Genomic DNA, 20,841 nt, shown 5'->3' with positions numbered 1-20,841 from the left:
ATATTGACTGACATAAAGACAGAGATCAACAGTAACACTATCATAGTAGGGGACTTCAACACACCTCTGACAACAAGGGACAGGTCTTCCAGACAGAAAATCAATATGGAAACAACAGCCTTAAATGACACATTGGACCAGTTGGATTTAATCGATATTTTCAGAGCATTTCACCCCAAAGCTGCAGAATACATGTTCTTCTCAAGCACATGGAACATTTTCCAAGATAGACCACATGTTAGGCCACAAAACAAGTCTTGATAAATTTAAGAAAATTGAAATCATACCAATTGTCTTCTCTGACCACAGTGCTATGAAATTAGAAATCAACTACAGGAAAAAAACTGGAAGACACACAAATACATGGAGGCTGAATAACATGTTATTAAATAATGAATGGGTCGACCATGAGATCAAGGAAGAAATCAAAACATATCTCAAGACAAACAAAAATGAAAACACAATGACCCAAATCTATGGGATGCAGCGAAAGCAGTCCTAAGAGGGAAATTCATAGCAATGCAGGCCTACCTAAAGAAACAAGAAAAATCAATAATCAACAGTTTATCTTCACACTTCAGGGGTCTGGGAAAAGAAGAGCAAGATAAGCCCAAAGGGAGTATAAGGAAAGAGATAATAATCAGAACAGAAATAAATGAAATAGAGACCAGATAAACAATACAAAAGATCAATGAATCCAAGAGTTGGTTTTTAGAGAAGTTAAAATCGATAATCCTTTAGCCAGACTCACCAAAAAAAAAAAAAAAAGAAGAAGAAGAAGAAGAGAGAGAGAGAGAGTACCCAAATTAATACAATCAGAAATGAAAGAGGAGAAGTGACAACAGACACCACAGAAATACAAAAAATTTTAAGAAATTACTATGAGCAACTATATGCCAACAAATTAGACAATCTGGAAGAAATGGACAATTTTCTAGAAGCATACAACCTTCCAAGGCTAACTCAAGAAGAAACGGAAAACCTGAATAGACTGATTACCACCAGGGAAATTGAATCAGTAATCAACAAGCTCCCAACAAACAAAAGCCCTGGACCAGATGGCTTTACAGGTGAACTTTACAAAACATTAAAAAAAAAAAATTATCACCTATTCTCCTCAAGATATTCCACAAAATCAGAAGGAGGGAAGGCTCCCAAACAGGTTTTATGAGGCCACTATCAACCTGATCTCAAAAACAGACAAATATATTACAGAAAAGAAAACTACAGGCCGATATCCCTAATGAACATAGATGAAAAAATCCTCAACAAAATATTAGTGAAAAGACCCCGAATAGCCAAAGCAATCTTAAGAAAAAAGAGCAATAATGGAGGTATCACACTTCCTGACTTTGGCTTGTACTAAAGGGCTACAATAATCAAAACAGCATGGTATTGGCAGAAAAACAGACACAGACCAATGGAATAGAATTGAGTACCCAGAAATAAAAGCACATAAATATGGACAGATAATTTTTGACAAAGAAGCTAAAAACATACAGTGGAGCAAAGACAGCCTCTTCAATAAATGGTGCTGGGAGATTTGGATAGCCACGTGCAAAAGAATGAAACTGGACTGCTATTTGTCACCATGTACCAAAGTTAATTCAAAATGGATCAAAGACTTAAGCATAAGACCTGACACAATAAACTGCATAGAAGAAAACACAGGTACTAAACTTATGGACCTTGGGTTCAAAGAGCATTTTATGAACTTGACTCCAAAGGCAATGGAAGTAAAAGCTAAAATAAATGAATGGGACTTTATGAAACTTAAAAGCTTCTGCACAGCAAAAGAAACCATTGACAAAATAAAGAGTCCACCAACTGAATGGGAGAAGACTTTTGCAAACAGTGCCTCTGATAAGGGGCTAATATGCACAATATACAAGGAACTCCTGCAACTCAACAACAAAAAAACAAACAACCCAATTGAAAAATGGGCAGAGGACTTGAAGAGACATTTCTCCAAAGAGGACATACAAATGGCAAATAGACATATGAAAAAATGCTCAACATCACTAATCATCAGAGAAATGCAAATCAAAACCACAATGAGATATCACCTCACCCCAGTCAGAATGGCCATCATCAACAAGACAAATAGTAACAAATGTTGGAGAGGCTGTGGAGAAAAAGGAACCCTCATACACTGTTGGTGGGAATGCAGACTGGTGCAGCCGTTATGGAAGGCGGTGTGGAGGTTCCTCAAAAAATTACGAATAGAATTGCCATATGACCCAGCAATCCCTCTCCTGGGTATCTACCCAAAAAATCTGAAAACATTTAGAGATAAAGACACGTGTGCTCCAATGTTCATTGCAGCTTTGTTTACAGTGGCCAAGACATGGAAACAACCAAAATGTCCTTCGATAGACGAATGGATGAAGAAGTTGTGGTATATATACACAATGGAATACTATTCGGCGGTAAGAAAAGATGATATAGGAACATTTGTGACAACATGGATGGATCTTGAGAGTGTAATGCTGAGCGAAATAAGTTAGACAGAAAAAGCAGAGAACCATGTGATTTCACTGATATGTGGTATATAAACCAAAACAACAAAAGAACAAGACAAACAAATGAGAAACAGAAACTCATAGACACAGACAATGGTTTGGTGGTTGCCAGAGGGTAAGGGGGTGGGGGGGGGGTGGGTGATGAGGGTAAGGGGGATCGAATATATGGTGATGGAAGGAGAACTGACTCTGGGTGATGAACACACAATGGGATTTATAGATGATGTAATACAGAATTGTACACCTGAAATCTATGTAATTTTACTAACAATTGTCACCTCAATAAATTTAATTAAAAAAAAAATAAAATAACACAAAGCAACAAAAAGGCAAATAAACAATGGATACATGGAGCCAACAGAAAACAAAAGATAGAATGATAAGAAATCCCCATATATCAATACTCACCCTAAATGTAAATGGAGGCACTCACCAATAAAATGGCACAGAGCACCAGATTGGAAAAACAAATAAACAAACGAACAAACGAAAAACCATATGTTGCCTCCAAGAGATGCATCTCACTACAAGAAAAATCGTAGACTCAAAGTGAAAGGGAATTTAGACTCAAAGTGGAAATTGCTACTCTAAGCAAATGGTATTTGGTGAAAAGCAGGTGTAGTCATACTTATATCAGATGAAACGGACTTCAAGATAAAAAAAGGTAACAAGAGAAAAAGATGGACATTTCATAATGATGAAAGAGACAATACAAAAAAAAAAAAGAAATAACAGTCATCGATATATATGCCCCCAATCAGGGAGTACCGGAATATACAAAACAACTACTAACAAAACTAAAGGGGGAAACAGACCAAAACACAATTGCATTAGGGGATGTGAATATTAATACATCATTGGCAGCTATGGATAGATCATCCAAATAGAAAATAAATAAGGAAATATCAGCCCTAAATGACACATTAGATCAAATGGACATAACTGACACTTATAGAGCACATCATGCAAGACCATCAGATTATACATTCTTTTCTAGTGTACATGGAATATTCTCAAGGATAGACGATATATTGGGACACAAAACTAGCCTCAGCATATTTAAGAAGACTGAAATCATACCAAATACGTTCTCTGATCACAAGGCTTTGAAATTGGATATCAACTGCAAAAAGCATGAAATACCACAAATATGTGGAATTTAAACAACATGCTTTTAAAGAATGTCTGAGTCAAAGAAGTAAAAGAGGAGAGACAAAGATGCATACAAACAAATGAGAATGAAAATGCATCCTATCAAAATAATTGGGATGCAGCAAAAGCAGTAATAAGAGAGAAATTTGTATCATTACAGGCCTATCTCAAGAAAGAAGAAAAATTCAAAATAAACAGCTTCATATTACACCTTAAAGAACTAGAAAAACAACAAGTGAAACCCAAAGTCAACAGTAGGAAGGAAATAACAATAATCAGAGCAGAACTAAATGAAATAGAAAACAAAAGACAATAGAAAAAATTGTTGCAACAAAGACCTGGCTTTTTGAAAAGATGAATACAATTGACAAAACCTAGGCAAGACTCAAAAGATAAAAAGAGAAAAGACACAAACAAAATCAGAAATGAAAGAGAAGTTACCCCGGATACCACAGAGATACAAAGGATCATACAAGAATACTCTGAAGGACTATATGCTATCAAATTCAATAACTTAGAAGAAATGGACAATTTCTTAGAAACATATAGCCTTCCTAAACTAAATCACAAAGAACTGGAAAATCCAAATAGATTGATCAACAGTAACAAAATTGAATCAGTCATCTGTAACCATCCCAAAAACAAAAGTCTAGGATCAAATGGTTTCACTAGTGAATTCTACCAAACATTAGAAGAGGATCTAACCTGTCCTTCTCAAACTCTTCCAAAAAATCGAAGAGGCAATACTTCCTAACTCATTTTATGAGGTCAACATTACCCTGATACCAAAACCAAGTAAGGATAACAAACACAAAAAAAGAAAATTACAGACCAACATCTCTGATAAATACAAATGCAGAAATCCTAAACAAAATTGTAGCAAATTGAATATAACAATGCATTTAAAAAGATCAAATATATGGTGATGGAAGGAGAACTGATTCTGGGTGATGAACACAAAATGTGATATATACATGATGTATTACAGAATTGTACACTTGAAACAAATGTAATTTACTAACAATTTTCACTCCAAAAAATTAATTAAAAAAAAGATTATACATCACCTTCAGGTGGGGTTCACTCCAGGGGCACTAGGAATGTTCAACATATGCATCAATGTGATACATACACTACATAAACAAAATAAAAGATAAAAATCATATGATGATATCAATAGGTGCAGAAAAAATATTTGACAATATTCAACATCGATTTATGATGAAAACAGTGAATGAAATGGGTATAAAAGGAAAATAACTGAACATAATAAAGGCCATATATGACAAACACTCAGCTAATATCATAATTAACAGTGAAAAATTGAAGCCCTTCCCTCTATGTTCAAGAACAAGACAGGGTTGCCCCTATCACCACTGCTATTCAATAGAGTATTGGAAGTCCTAGACAGAGCAATAAAGCAAGAGAAATAAACACATCTGAATTGGTAATGAAGAAGTCAAATTGTCAAGATAAATAGCTTTTTGCAGATGGCATGATTCTTTATGTAGAAAACCCTAAAGACTCCAACAAAAAGCTTTTAGAAACCATAAACAAATACAGTAAATTTGCTGGCTATAAAATCAATATAAAAGAATCCATTGCATTCACATACACTAACAATGAAATTTCAGAAAAAGAAATAAAAAAACCCACACAATTATTTCTGCAATTGCAACGGAAAAAATAAAATACCTAGGAACAAAGTTAAGCAAGGATGTGTAGGACCTATACACTGAAAGCTATAAGACATTTTTAAAAGAAATTGAAGAAGACACAAAAAATGGAAAGACATTCCATGTTCATGGATTGGAAGTATCAACATAGTTAAAATGTAGACATTTATGCAATCCCTATCACAATCTCAATGGCATTATTTAAAGAAATATAAAAAAAAAATAATCAGATTTTTATGGAACCACAAAGACCCTGAATAGGCAAAGCAATCTTAAGAAAAAAGAACAGTGTTGGAGGTGTCACACTCCCTGACTTCAGCTTGTACTACAGGGCAACAATAATCAAAACAGTACAGTATTGGCAGAAAAACAGACACACAAACCAATGGAATAGAATTGAGAACCCAGAAATAAATCCACATAAATATGGACGGACAATTTTCAACAAAGAAGCCAAAAACATACAATGGAAAAAAGGCAGCATCTTCAACACGTGGTGCTGGGAGAATTGGAAACTCATGGGCAAAAGAATGAAACTAGATTGCTGTCACCGTGTACCAAAATTAACTCAAATTGGATCAAAGACCTAACTATAAGACTTGAAAAAATAAACTGCATAAAAGAAAATATAGGTACTAAACTTATGGACCTGGAGTTCAAAGAGGATTTGATAAATTTGACTTCAAAGGCAAGGGAAGTAAAAGGTAAATAAATGATTGAGACTATATCAAACTAAATGGCTTCTGCACAGCAAAAGAAACCATAGACAAAATAGACAACCACCCAAATGGAAGAAGATTTTTGGAAACACCTCCAATAAGGGATTGACATCCAAAATATGTAAGGAACTCAGAAAACTAAATAACAACAACAAAATACAAACAATACAATTAAACAATGGACAGAGGACCTAAATAGACATTTCTCCAAAGAGGATATACAAATGGCCAATAGACACATGAAAAAAATGGTCAACATCACTAATCAGCAGATAAATGCAAATAAAAACCACAATGAGATATCACTTCGCCCCAATTAGAATGACTGTCATCAACAAGACAAATAATAACAAGTGCAGAAGAGCCTGTGGAGAAATAGGAACCCTCATAAACTGTTGATGGGGATGCAGATTAGTGCAGCTGCTATGGAAGGCAGAGTGGAGTTTCCTCAAACATTAAGAATACAATTACCATATGACCCAGCAGTCCCTCTCCTGGGTATCTACCCAAAAATCTTATAACATTTATCTGTAAAGATATATGTGCCCCAATGTTTATTGCAGCTTTATTTACAGTGGCCAAGACATGGAATGAAGCAAAGTGTTTTTTGATAGATGATTGGATAAAGTAGATATGGTATATATACACAATGGAATACTACTCTGCCATAAGAGAAAATGAAATAATGCCATTTGCGACAACATGGATGCATCTTGAGATTATTATGCTAAGCTAAATAAGTCAGACAGAAAAAGTAGAGAACCATATGATTTCACTGATATGTGGTATATAAAACTGAAAAGAACAAAAGAACAAAACAAACAAATGAACAAACAAAACTCAGGGACACTTACTATAGTTCAGTGGTTACCAGAGGGTAAGGAAGGCGGGTTGTGGTAGATGAGGGTAAATGGGATTAAATATATAGTAATGGAAGGAGAACTGACTCTGGGTGGTGAACACACAATGTAATATATACGTGATGTATTATGGAATTGTACACCTGAAATTTTGTAACTTTACTAATAATTGTCATCTCAATAAACTTTAAAAAAAAGAAATACAGTAGTGTAGTGGAAAATAATATTGTAAAGGCTATGTAGGATGTCAGATGGTTACTGGACTTATCGTGGGGATCACTTCATAGATTATGTAAATGCCTTACATCTTTGCTATACACCTGAAAGTAATATAAAATAATATTGAATGTCAACTATAATTATATATATAGTCATGGGATATAAAGTACAGCATGGGGAATATAGTCAATGGTATTGTAATAGCTATGTATGATGGTAGTAGACTTGGTCGGGTTATCATTTTTTGAGGGGTATAAATATCTAATTATTATGTTGTTTTGTACATGTGAAATTACTAATAAAATTAAATTAAACTTAAGAAATTTTAAAAGGCTGAAAATTAATAAGTTAAATATCCAACTTAAGAATTTAAAAAACAATAGAATGACAGCAAATATAATATATGTAGGGAAATAAATGTAAGAATAAAAATGTAAACATTAAGATGAGCATAAAGCAATAGTTCTCAATATTTATTGAATATTAGGGTCACTTTGGAAGTTTTTTAAAGTAGTCTATAATATTGCGATAACTGTATAGTGACAGATGTTTTCTAGACTTATTGTGGTGATCACATTGTGAGTTATAAATATGAATCGATATGTTGTACATCTGAAACTAATATAATATTGTATGTTAATTATAAAAAACATTTAAAAATTAATAATCTAATTAAAATCAGGTCTTATTATGTTGTATATTTCAAAAAGAAACATCCAGCAACAATGTTTTTAAAAGATAGTATCAAATATGAAGTCATATGCAGTTTGAAAATAAAATGATAGAAAATTTACGTAATGTAAAAAAATAAAGTAATATGATTTGATCATATTCTCCTTCTATTTTGGTCATTGAAACCATCCTACACCACTGTTTGAATCTGTATGGGCAGCACTAATAATTTGAGACAGTCTTTTAGTTTTTCTTTTTCTTTCTTTTTTTAATTTAATTTTATTAAATTTATTGGGGTGACAATTGTTAGTAAAATTACATAGATTTCAGGTGTACAACTTCTAGTTAATTTAGACTAATTTTGCAGGTGCTGTTAGGAAACACCAGCTGGCTTGAGTAAAATTGCCCTCTAGATATCAGATATGATATTATCAGCTTTCTGAGGGTTTTCAGAATAACAGATGAGATAATAGTAGGTTTTTTAAATCACAGTTTACATTAGATTTGGGGGCATTTAACTCTCATGCCTTTTACAGAAACTGTTATGGTTCAGTTCTAACCTGAATTAATTTCCTCCCTTTCTACTCTTTCTCCATTATCTGAGCTCATTAAATCTTTCCTTTACCCCCTCTCTCTCTACTTTTCTTTATCCCCTTCCTCAATTCCTCCCTCCTTTCCATTGTCTCTCTCTTACACACACAAAGACACAAGCTAAAACTTAGTCATGTATGTACTGGACAGACCACAAGTTATCCTTGATGAAACTTCCAACCTATTGATTGCATGATGGGCCTCTGTGTTAAAAGTTATTCAGGACAAAACAACTCAATCAATACTTAGTCGTGTAAGTGTCACATTCATTCAAAATTCCAACTAATGTTGCGAAACTAGTTCAAATACTTGAGAGAATGTTACCAGTCTCTTCTATGTCCAAGATCCTACAGAGAAAATAGCCAAAGTATATCTGATAGGGTAGATAGGTAGATAGAAATGAGCAGGAGAAGGAGAAATTTAGCCCCAGTTAAGAAAGCCCCTTGCTAAAGCTCCTACTTGGGTCAAGACCCCTTGCAGCTGCCCAGCAGGATTCTAGGCTTACATATATCCCTAAGGGATATTGTCATGCGGGGTGTCATGCGGGGTCTCTGGTCCCGCTCCCCACATACGAATGCAGGATATGGTGAGGCCAAAAAGGAATGCCCATGGTGCCATAGATAGGGGAATCATACCACTATATTCTCGCTGTGGGCTGGGTTGGAGGCACAGGAAGCAGGAGCCACACTATCCGCAACCCGCTGTCCACTTCTCTCTGCCAATCCACCTCACTTGTTGTGGGGAGAGAGCCCCAGAGAGTAGTTTACAGGCTCTCGGCCTCACGTGGAAGGGTGCTGGCTCGGGTGGTGGATGGCCATCGGCTGTGGCCGGTTAGCCGATTGGCCGCTGGTATAACTGCTGCGGCTACGGAGGAGAGCGGAGGAGAGCCGAGGACTGCCAAGGATTGCCGAGGAACCGAGCAGAGCAGAGGAAAGCGGAAGAGGAGAGCCGAGGAGAGCGGAAGAGAAGGGAGGAAGAGAGTCGAGAGGGTGGAGGAGAGTCGTTGGTCGGTTGGCGGAAAGGCGGATGGCAGGTCGCATGCCCGGTGAACCCAGCCTCCAGTGAGACCATAGTGGTATGACTCCCCTACCTATGGCTCCGTGGGTGTTCCTTTTCGGCCTCACCATATCCTGCATTCTTGTGTGGGGAGCAGGAGCAGAGACCCCGCAGGCCACCCTGCCTGAAAGATGGCGCGGCGAGCAGGCCTCCACGCACGACAAATGGCGCAGCGAGCAGGGTCTCCCGCACGACACTTGTCAACTCCAATCTGCTCTTGCTAGCTCAGCAACCATCTTCTTGCTAGCCCCCATTTTCTGCTAGTGTAGCCACAGCAGTTATATTAGTGCCCAATGGCTCACTGGTTACAGCTGACGGCCAACTAGCCACAGCTGATGGTCATCCAATCACAGTTGATGGCCATTTACTACCTGAGCTAGCACCTTTCCACGTGAGGGTGAGAGCCTGGAAACTGCTCTCTGGGGCTCTCTCCCCACAATGTGTTTACACTTGCCCCTAAATCCAGGGGATATGTTTAAACATGCCCCTAAATCAAAGAAATACATATATTGTTAAGAGAGAAAGAGGTCCTGCGTATCAGGAAACATCCTGTTTGTCAGGACCACTAATACCTTACTAGCCCAACGGGATTCCAGGTTTTGACATGCCCCAAAAGGATGTGTTTACACATTCCGTTAAACCAAAGGGGTGTGTTTACACATGGCCCTAAATCAAAGAAATGCATTGCTCAATACCAGAGGACTAGGCCCCTTAGGGGGAGAAAGAGAGATAAGAGAAGGAAGAAGGGAAGGTAATTCAACCCACAGAAATAAAAGCCTTCATGCAATGTAAGGCGAGACTGCTTTTCTCTCTTGGGTAAGCCCGTTCCATGTCTCGTCGTGTACTTTCTTTTACTAATAAATTTATGGCTGTTTTATTCTGCACAAAATTATCTCTCTTGATTGAATTCATTCCTTCAAAGAAGATGAACAGCTGAGGTTCAACGTCATTTCCCCATAACATATCCATGTATCCTTGTTGAATAAACTCTTTCCTTTGCCATGTTTCCTGAAATGTCCATAGTTAGCCTTTGCGTAAAATCCTTCCTTAAAGTGAAAATAGGTTAGCTTGGGAAGTTTTGGCTTAGAGTAAAATATATTTGAAAACAATTTGTAATTTGTAAAGAATTACAAGGTAAGATTTTTGTTTTTATTAAAATTTATTAGGGTGACAATAGTCAACAAAGTGTATAATTCTATAATGCATCATCTCTATATTGCATTATGTGTTCACCACCCAGAGTCAGTTCTCCTCCCATCACCATATGTTCGATCCCCCTTACCCTCATCTCCCACCCCCCTCCCCCCTTACCCTCTGGTAACCACTAAACTGTTATCTGTGTCTATGAATTTTTGTTTGTTTGTCTTATTCCTTTGTTGCTTTCAATTTTATATCCCACATATAAGTGGTCATATGGTTCTCAACTTTTTCTGTCTGACTTATTTCACTTAGCATAATGATCTCAAGATCCATCCATGTTGTCGCAAGTGGCAGTATTTCATCTTTTCTTATGGCAGGGTAGTATTCCATTGTGTATATAGACCATGTCTTCTTTATCCAATCATCTATTGAAGGACACTTTAGTTGTTTTCATATCTTGAGAGATAAGGTATTTAATAAGGAAGGTATCACTCACCATTACACTGCTTACCGTGATAGTGGATTCTTAAAACTATGGATGACAATCAAAAGTTGGGGAATTATCAATAATTTGAATTAGTAATAGGAAAGGCAGGACTTCAGGTTTCCTTCCACAGGTTCAAATAGACTTACTGCATTTTCATCCATTACGCATTTAAGGATTCTATATAAGACTTTGTTGAACAAAACATTTAAATGATGGCTGAAAAAAGTTTGACAATCATTACTGTAACTGGAAAGTCATATAATTTTGCAGTGGAAAGGATAAAAGTGATTGCGTCTCTTAACCATCTCATTTCATGAGGAAACTGAGACATAAACAGTTTATGTAGTTTACCCATGATCATACAGCTAGCCAGTGGCCATAACCTCATGATCTTGGCTCTGAACATGTTCCCATTTCCCAGAAATACTTTTCTGTCGTTCTTTTTTTGGAACCCTTAGATAAATTCTACTAGAGCAGAGGTGGTCAGACTATAACCCATGGGCCAAATCTAGCCTTCAGGCAGTTTTTTAGAACATAGCCACATCCATTCATTTTCTATTGTCTATGGCTCTTTTTGTGCTACAATAGCAAAGTTGAGTAGTTGTGACAGAGACCATGTGGTCTGCAAAGCATAAAATATATCCAATTTGGCTCTTTACAGATAAAGTAAGTTTGCCAAACCTTAAGCTGGAGACTATAAGTCTGTTCTGACCTCTAACATCTCACTGAATGGAATAAGAAGAAACAAAAATATGAGGTTGATGGTGTTTTGTGGCTTCATGTCAGCAGAGTGAATCCTTGAAATGACTTTTTTCTAATTATCTCTTTCCTTGATTGCCAGCTTCCAAGTCACTCCAGGCTGCTAATGCCTCCCCTTAACCAGGCCATCTACATACAATTGGTCTCCCTGGTAATAATTCTAGCATTGTTTCTGTTCACTCTCAGCCTAGCTTCTAATTTTTTTAAGGCCCTACATCCATTTTTTATTAGAATACACTTTGCAGAATACAAATATTCAAAATATAACAAGACATATTTTTGTTTATGGAGAAGAGAAGTTGCTTCTTTACAGGGAGTCAAACTCCAGATGATGAACTGCCTCATTTACCTTGTAGCCTGTGGAATATTTTGCACTAAATGCAGAGGTAGACCTGGTGACACTGATCGGATTGTCCCAAATCCTCTGGAAACTTAAAGGAATATTCCTGTCTACTTGCAAATAGTTGTCCAATCTTGGCCCCTGACTAGGGAAGGACTTTGGGAGAGGAGTGGGTGGGGATTTAAAGGGCTACACTGATGCTGTAACTGTGCTTCATTCAGAGCCTGTGGCTTTTTTCTGTGATATATGCTAAAACTTGATAATAATTTTCAATATTGTTAGCTAACTCTAATTATAGCCTTTACTTTCTATAAATTCCTTGCTACATATAATGTGGGGAATTGGCGCTATTTTTCTCCGCATTTTATAGGTGATGAAATTGAGACTCAGAAATCAGGTGACTTGCCCAAAGTGACACAAGTAATAAGAAACAGTCAGTTTGGATCAATATTTGTCTGATTCCAGTATCGCTTTACGAACCTGATTTTTTTTTTTTTCATATTACAACATTTTTGTTCATTGAACTAGTGTTTTGGAAAATAATTTGTATTTATAAAGTGTGAGATAACTGTCCGTTATTCCTGTCAAAAAACATAACATTTTCCATTGAAAATATGAGTAAGTATTTTACATTCAACAATGTTTGCATGTGTTTTGGATGATAAAACTTTCAGAAACTAAATATTGTGGCCCTCACATATTCTTTAAAAGGGAAACCAGCTTTGCGCTCTAAAAAAACAAACTAAGAGATGGAAGAGAAGACTGAACCCATTTCCCAGAATGGAGTCTTTCCAAGTCAGTGCCCGGATCTCCATCTCTACCTGGTGGCTTTCCAGTCAACTGCAGTCTGCCTTCAGCCTCTGTCCCTGGAACACTGAAGCCCTGGAATCCCAAGATCACAGAACTTGCCTCTGTCTCTGTCTGGCTTAACCTTTCAGCCAGCACCTTTCTTCCTACCAACACACCCTCTCCCTGCTAGCACACCCTCTGCTTTTCTCCTTCCTCCTCAGGTAGCTTGATTTTTTAATGCATAATAATACAAAACCTTTTAATGCTAAGATGCAAAAACAGAAAATAATCTTTCTCCAAGAACAGATGAAAGTACCAGGAGTAATATCTTTGCCTAAAGACTATTCTAAAATATTTTTCCTTGCTGGTCTTTCACACATAATATGTTCAGGTAATAATCAGTTGGCCAGGCTTTACAATCGTTGTGTTAAACTAATTCAGTCAACATATTCTGAGTATCTAGTCATGGACTGTGCTTGGTCCTAGTCATCCAGAATTGTCAATAATACAGTCACTGTTCTCAAGGAATTCACAAATTAGCCAAGAGAATAGACATAGATAGTTAACAAACTTTTGTTGAATGACAAATGAAGTGTTGGGAATACTGCAATGGCTGGGAAAGAGATGGGACCTATCTTCCTAAATCTCACAGTTCAGTTGGTAAAGCAAATATATAGACATATGTTGACTGTGATGGATGATTTATAAAATAATAGAAGTTGGAATAGTTGAGGAGCTAAGAATTTGGAAGATAAAGTGAGCAAATTCATATATTTGAAAAAGCAACAATGTGTTAAGGGATTTATACGTAGTTCAACTCTCCTGGAGGATAAAAGGGATCAAAGAACATGTATCTGGACACATAAATGGGGAAACCATGGAGTGGGTATTTTTTTTAAAACCAGCATTTACTGAGCATCATTTGTGCAGTGCACCAGAATATAATCTGTAGGAGCCATAAGAAATAGAAGAAATATCTTTTTTTATTATTATTAAATTTATTGGGGTGACAATTGTTAGTAAAATTACATAGATTTCAGGTGTACAATTCTGTATTACATGATCTATAAATCCCATTGTGTGTTCACCACCCAGAGTCAGTTCTCCTTCCATCACCATATATTCGATCCCCCTTACCCTCATCTCCCACCCCCCACCCCGCGCCCCCCTTACCCTCTGGCAACCACTAAACTATTGTCTGTATCTATGAGTTTCTGTTTCTCATTTGTTTGTCTTGTTCTTTTGTTGTTTTTGGTTTATATACCACATATCAGTGTGTGGAAGTTCCTCAAAGAATTACGAATAGAATTGCCATATGACCCAGCAATCCCTCTCCTGGGTATCTACCAAAAAAATCTGAAAACATTAGAGATAAAGATATGTGTGCTCCAATGTTCATTGCAGCTTTGTTTACGGTGGCCAAGACATGGAAACAACCAAAATGTCCTTCGATAGATGAATGGATAAAGAAGTTGTGGTATATATACACAATGGAATACTATTCAGCAGTAAGAAAAGATGATATAGGAACATTTGTGACAACATGGATGGATCTTGAGAGAGTAATGCTGAGCGAAATAAGTCAGACAGAAAAAGCAGAGAACCATGTGATTTCACTGATATGTGGTATATAAACCACACAATGGGATTTATAGATCATGTAATACAGAATTGTACACCTGAAATCTATGTAATTTTACTAACAATTGTCACCCCAATAAATTTAATAAAATGAAATTTAAAAAAAAATATCCAAACCGAAAAAAAAAAAAAATGACTAGTAAATAATCAAGTGCATGCCTGTGTGGTCCACACTGAATATTTGAATTCTGGGTTTTGGAATGGGATTTCCTGACTTGGATACAAAATTTACTCTCGCCTTATTTTTTCTCTCTTTTTCTAGTCTCCTACTTATGTTACTTTATGCCATACCTCTTTTTTTTTTTTCCTTTGTCCCTATTTTTTCTCCTCCTCTTGTTTCTATTTTAGTCTGCTGTCCCTTTTCTCCACTTTTTTTCCCTGGAAGTATTAGGTAAATCCCCAGAGCCCCAGAGTTATATTCTCTCTCTCTCTCTCTTCTCTCTCTCTCTCTCTCTCTCTCTCTCTCTCTCTCTCTCTCTCTCTCGGCTGAGGACTTGGAGAGAGAATTAGAGAGAAGAGAATATTATTTTCAATTATTCTTCATTCCAACTTCAGACACAGAGAAATATTACAGTCCTCTCATATGCCATAGAAGGTTTTTGGACATAAATCTAACTTGTGCTCTTTGAAATTTAGTTAAAATTATGTCAGGTTGTTATCACACATTCTGTTGGAAGTTCATTAACCTCCTAATATTTTTTTTCGGTAAATTAAAAGGGGCCTACATTTTATTATCACTTCTGGTTCTGAATTTTTGCTTATAATGAATTCTCATTCTTACTGGCCTCTTTCTCCCTCTACTTTCATTCTCTTTTCCTTTGTTCCTTTGTTTCCTTTGTCAATCCAGAATTTGGAGCCCAGTCACATTTCTTTGATTTCCACAACAAATACCCACTTATATATGGTCAAGAAATCAAATATTTTGTGTTTGGGGAAATTTCATAGGATCACAAATATCACAATATCACAAATATCCTTTTTCCTCTCTCTCCCACCACAAACTCTTAAGTTGCTATGCAGCGAATTTTAACTTGATCTCTTTTTAAACAGTTTTTTTTTTCCAATTCAGACACTACTGGTCTCACATTTAATACCCAATTGACTATCAAGATATTTTGTTAAAAATATTATTCCTTTTTTGAGGGATTCTCTCCAGTTATTAAAATAACATTTCATCCTGCTATAATAACAGTTATAACGGATACTTCTCCCCCCGAGTGTTCTGCAAAGCTGCCTGAGGAGTAAATAAGAGACTGGGGAGAAGATAGAGGATCGGGTTTCAGGGCTATACACACACACAGCATGGCTTCAACCATAACAGCTTCACTTTTATCTCTTTTACATATTTGATTTCTTCACCATTTGGAGTGAAAAAGAATTACCATTCAAAAAAAAAAATTGAAGACCACTGTTTTAACAGTTGAAACTTATTAACTCAAAAGATGGTATGAATTACAGTTACATAAATTTGTTCCAAAAAAACAGAGTACACCAAAGATGTTGGATTTACACTATTTGCTGAAAAACGATTCAAAGCAAATGGGGATGTTTGGAGGTCATGGCAAATCCCTAATTTTAACATAAAGGACGACAACCAGATCCTTTGGAGAACATGTCAGAGGCTAGGTTCTTGGTAGAACGGACTCTGGGGCATGCTGAAATTTCTAGGAAGTGAAACACTTCCTATTTATGGCAGACTAAAATCCTGCTATATCAAATGTTTGCATGGGTAAGGAAGGCCTGTGAAAGGGGCAACTAAGTTAGAGGTATACTTGAGAATCCCACCTGTTAGTTTCCTACCTTTATTTTATTATAGATGCCAGTGCTGAACAGTTTGGCATTTGAATTTAAAATTATTTTGCTATTTGTTGCCATCCTAAAATCATTTATCCTTACCTCATATACTACCCCGATAATGAGTTTGCTTGACAATGTGAGACCAGACTCCAGCTGTTTTTCAGATGGATTGGTTTGATATACTGTTATCATTTAAGAAAAAAAATAAAATTCTATTAACTATGCATTTTTTTTCTGATTAACTCTTGTGTGTAATTAAAATAACTGGTGGGTTTCCTGTGATTTAATAGAATTCAATGGCATTTTGGCTTGTTCCTCAAATTGAGGTCATTTGTACAATTTGGTTTTTTTTATGGATTGTCTCCTCTAAGACAGGAGTGGTGTTTGATATATCTTTGTGTCTTTCATAGCACTGGACATGCAGAAATAATTTATTGGATTGACATAGTGCCAACGTAGATGATGGCCACCATATTATCCCATGTGAATAAAAACGGGGTTCTATTGAAAATAAGTTGAGATTGAAAAAGAATTAAGAGGCAAGGAATTGACAATTTTATAAATTATTGTGTGCTGCACATTATCCTTGGAATCTTGTCTATGTCACCTTATTTATTGTGCTGATACACTAATGCCACAGACACTTGGATCTTACTTGCCATAGTGTTGGATTCTTGCTCAATGTAATATGTATACTATGTGGTTCAAACAGTCTCATTTTACCTCTGCTGCTATGACTTAATCATTAGGGTTTCCTTTAGGGCTGTGACCAAATAGATATAGTATCCATTCATTCCTCAGTAGTTAGTGTTGATACCACTCTTTTTGGCTATTTTTATTGAGTTTAACAAATCTACTGTATGTCTGAGGTTATCACAGAGCACAGAGTATTAAAAAGGCAACAATTAGACATACAAATAACCTTGATACTATGGACTTGAAGTAGCCTCCAAATATATCCCATTTCTGACCTATGTCTTTCCTTTCCTGGTTCTTTAACTAGTCTTCACTTCCTAGTTCCTCTATGATCATACCCCAGATGAGGTTAGAGATTTCCCTAAGCTTACTTGGCCATTGAAGAAACTGGTAAATTGGTCTTGCCCCTAATTGCTTCCCCAGCTTGCAAAAAACAACACCTGAAGCTTAAGGCTCTTGAGCCTCATAGCTGTATTCTTCACAGTTCTCAGTGTTACAGAATCCTTCTCTTGTTTTTAACCTCCTCTCTTTTACTTTATTTTCCTTCCACAAAGAGGCCCGAGCTCTTTTTATCTTTTGTCCTGCTGGCTCCATGACAGCCCTTCAATCCAATCACTGTAGTTCACATGCAAGCCTACTTATTTGCTTCTCTAAATAGTTCCATGTAAACCACAGAATGGTAGCAAGGTCACATATTGAACAGAAGGACCTAGACAATGGGAAGGATATTTCTTCACAGCAGGTAAACTCAGATATAAAAATCCAGATTTATGCAACACATAAATTAAGGGATAATTTTCATTTTACAGAAGGATTCACCACACGGTTCCTTTAAATAGCTGGTTCCCTTAGTGCATGCTACAATTGTATTCTGTTGGAAAAAATCTAATCCAAGTGCAAGTTTTCAGAAAACAGGCAATTATTATGACACTAGGTAAATTTTGTAGATTTGTTCTACCTTGAATATACTTTTTAAAGAAATAGTCTTTTTTTTTTCTTTTTTTTTTTAATTAAATTTATTGGGGTGACAATTGTTAGTAAAATTACATAGATTTCAGGTGTACAATTCTGTATTACATCATCTATAAATCCCATTGTGTGTTCATCACCCAGAGTCAGTTCTCCTTCCATCACCATATATTCGATCCCCCTTACCCTCATCTCCCACCCCCCACCCCCCGCCCCCTTACCCTCTGGCAACCACTAAACTATTGTCTGTGTCTATGAGTTCCTGTTTCTCATTTGTTTGTCTTGTTCTTTTGTAGTCTCAAGAGAATTCCAGTCAAGATGGCAGAGTAGGTAAATGTTGGGCTGACCTTCTCTCATGAACACATCAAAATTACAACTGAACTACAGACAACCATCATTGAGAATCACATGAAATATTGCTGAACCAAAGCCCTACAACTGAGGACATACAGAAGAAGCATCCTCGAGACTTGTAAGAGAGGCAGAGATGTGAGTCAGGCTAGTCCCACACCCACATATGACCATTATAAATCAGGAGGGGTATTTTGGCTGCAGAAGTCCCCCTTCCCTAAGGAGCAAAACATCCAAGCATCACACCAGGCTCCCTAGCCTAGGGTTCAGGTGCCAGCGAGAGAACTTCCCATAATTTCTGGTTGCAAAAACCAGCGGAGATTGTGGCTGAGTAAGACAGAAGGTGGCTGAAGTCTCAGGTGCTCCTCTTAAAAGGACCAAGTGTGGACTTACTCACCAATGAAATCACTGGGTCTGAGCTCCAGCACTGGTGCAGCAGCTGGAGAGGCAACAGGGACATAAGGATGGGGAATTGAGTTGTCTAGCTTCAGGCCAATGGCTGGAGGGAAAGCTTTCTCCCAAATAAAAGAGCTGGTGGAAGCCATTGTTTCTTTGCTGAGTCCTCCCCATTCCAGGCATGCAGACTCAGGCAGCTGCCATAGCTGAGTGTCCATCAAGGTGGCTGACACATTTAATTCGCCAAACCCTGGTGATTCTGCAACCCTGCCCCGCCAAAATTTCTGTTGCATCCAAGCCACTTCAAGTGGCTTTTTTTTTTTTTTTTTTTTTTTTTGTACAAAATCCCTGCCTTGGCTCATGCTGCAGATTTTCCTTTGGTCTCTCAAAGTTTTGCAGAACCAAGACAAGCAGTATCTGGTTTGAGCATATTCCATATCAGTAGCTTAGCACCCTTAAGATGGTGTTAAAGGCAGCCAGCCTTCATTTGATGCTTGGACTCTCAAGGCACTTACAAGCACAGGGCAGGCAGTGATCATCTTTGGATTTCTTTGTGGCTCCAGCAGTGTGGCTCCCAGTGGTGCATGGACTGTAGCTGAACTTGTCCTGCAATGCATCTCCTCTCCCTGGGCCTGATTCACCCAGTGGCCAGCTTCAAAACAACCTGGAACATCAAGCAGCTGCCTCCAAGGAGAACATACAGAAGGGGAGGATTGGGCAGCCACCAGAGCCCTGCTGAGGCAGATCATGCCCTGCAGGGTCAGCCCCTGTACCACAACTTCTCCACTGTAGTCACAGCCAGTCCTCACAACTAATGAGCCCAAGGGTCAATCCCTCCCACTGATATGCAAATAGCAACCAAGGTTCAACTAGAAGATGAGGACACACACAATCCACACAGGAAATACACCTGGAGTGCACAGCTCAGGTGATTAGGAATACTGTGCCAGTACAGCACCACAGCACACCTACTACATAAGGCCACTATATTAAGACTGGGAGACATAGAAACCATATCTAATACATCAAGGCAAACACAGGGAGCCAGCCACAGGGGAGACAAAAAATAAATGTTGTGAATAAAAGAATGGAACAAAGCTCCAGAAAAAGAAATAAATAAACTGGAGAAAAGCAATCTACCATATTCAGACTTCAAAACACTGGTTATAAGGCTGGTCAATGATCTCAGGGAGAACTTCAACAAAGAGATAGGAAACATAAAAATGGAGACAGAAAACATAAAAAAAAAAGAATCAGTCCAAGATACATAATAAATAACTGAAATGAAGAATACGTTACAGGGAATCAACAGTGGATTAGATAAAGCAGAGGATCAAATCAATGATTTAGAAGATAAGGTAGCAGATAACACTCAATCAGAACAGCAAAAACATAAAAGTAATCCAAACAAAAACAAGGACAGCTTAATGGGCCTCTGGGACAATATCAGGTGTACCAATATTGGCATCATACAGGTATCAGAAAAACAAGAGAGAGCAAGGGATTGAAAACATATTTGGAGAAATAATGACAGAAAACGTCCCTAACATGGAAAAGGAAATGGATATTCAAGCCCAGGAAGCACAGAGAGTCCCAAAGAACATTTACCCAAAGAGGCCCACAAACAACACACATCATAACCAAAAATGCCAAAGGATAAGGACAAAGAAAAAATCCTAAAAACATAAAGAGAAAAGCAGTTAGTTACTCCTGTAAGACCGTCAGCTGATTTCTCAACATCACAAAAATTGTAGTCAAAAAGGGATTGGCACAAAATATCCAAACTGATGAAAAGTAAGTACCTACAACCAAACTACCATTTAGATTCCAAGGACAGATAAAGAGCATCCCAGACAAGAAATAGATAAAGGAGTTCATTCACCACCAAAGAATCTTAGAGGACCTTCTTTAAGATGAAAAATATGAATAATAAAATGGCAATAACTACATACCTATCAGCAATTACATTAAATATAAATTGATTAAGTTCTCCAATCAAAATATAAGGG

This window comes from Rhinolophus sinicus, chromosome X (genome assembly GCF_036562045.2).
Source record: "Rhinolophus sinicus isolate RSC01 chromosome X, ASM3656204v1, whole genome shotgun sequence".
NCBI lineage: Eukaryota > Metazoa > Chordata > Mammalia > Chiroptera > Rhinolophidae > Rhinolophus > Rhinolophus sinicus.
This window is presented reverse-complemented; position numbering follows the sequence as displayed.